This window comes from Sinocyclocheilus anshuiensis, unplaced genomic scaffold (genome assembly GCF_001515605.1).
Source record: "Sinocyclocheilus anshuiensis isolate Anshui unplaced genomic scaffold, SAMN03320099.WGS_v1.1 scaffold1121, whole genome shotgun sequence".
NCBI classification, from domain to species: Eukaryota; Metazoa; Chordata; class Actinopteri; order Cypriniformes; family Cyprinidae; genus Sinocyclocheilus; species Sinocyclocheilus anshuiensis.
Genome location: NW_015557111.1, coordinates 117,880 through 119,397, shown reverse-complemented (window position 1 = coordinate 119,397; position 1,518 = coordinate 117,880).

Here is a 1,518-nt window from a genome sequence, read left to right as displayed (position 1 = left end):
CCATGATAGTTGCATCCACGGTACAGTTGTTGCTAATCCGTCGCCGAAAACACTCTCACGCAGCACTTCCGGTTTGCGATCTAGCGTTCTTCCGCCTCCACTCCTAAACGCCGGATTGAAAAGTGATGTAGTTTATAAAAACATATATAGAGTTAAACTTCATTCAGAGTAAATCACTTAATAAATCAAAATGCAATTTAAGTTACAATTTGAAACGAATATGTTATACTTTAATATAATCGGAGCATAACAATGTAGTTTAATCTAGGCATAATTTGGATTCTGACGGTAACTATTATTGCCAGGTCTCGCTAGAGGAAAAAAAGTCCTGTTCTGACAAAACAAGGAATCATTATCTCTATTACAGATCAGTGGGGAAAGTCGAGTATTAACAAGTACGTTTCTAACAATCTCAAATACGCGACCGCAATGGAAATCTAAGACTACCCATGTTTAAAAGCGAATTTATGAAAAGCAAGTCCGATGTCAGAATGTTTTTCTTCCAGTGCATCTAATAAGCAGACATGGCAACCCAAAAAAGGCGAGGTGTAGTGTTGCCTGAGACTTTTCTCAGCGCTATCACTATTGACCATTCAAAATCATTTCTAAATCTCTCGCTCTCTTTCTCTCTCTCTCTCTCTTTAATTGTACAAGAATGCCCCATATAGACTAACCATACATGATTTCAAAACTGCCGAGGATAACATACACGAACAAGCCTTAGGCTTATTGCATGAACCAATCCTTGCAATTCATATATTTAAACCTACATTGTGGCATACAATGTAAAGAAAGAGAGACACGATACAATGAGGAAAAAAACTGATATTATTTTAGATATTATTATCATAATTTATTATATTTTAAATATGGTGTATTAATTAATACGAAAACAATGTTTTATTTTTAATTTCACATTTGCCTCCAAGAGGGTTCATTTACAACAACTTAAGGAAAGGACATGATGTGATGTGTAGCCAAGTATGGTGTCCCATACTCTGAATTTGTGCTCTGCATTTAACCCATCCAAGTGCACACACACAGCAGAGAATAGTGAACACACACCCGGAGCAGTGGGCAGCCATTTTTGCTCCAGCACCCGGGGAGCAGTTGGGGGTTCAGTGCCTTGCTCAAGGGTCTCACCTCAGTTGTGGTTTTGAGGGTGGAAGAAAGTGTTGGTCATTCACTCCCCCCACCTACAATCCCTGCCGGTACTGAGACTCAAACCCACGACCTTTGGGTTACAAGCTAGACTCTCTAACCATTAGGCCATGACTGCCCCTTGAAAACATGAAAATGATATATTAATATAGTTCTATACCAAGAATGGGAAACTTTAGCCCTCAACATCCACTTTTTTTGCCAGGTTTAGCACCAAACTTAGAAGGTTAGTTCACCCAAAAATGAAAATTAGCCCATAAATTACTCACCCTCAAGTCATCCTAGGTGTATATGACTTTCTTCTTTCAGACGAATCCAGTCGGAGTTATATTAAAAATTGTCTTTGATCTTTCAAGC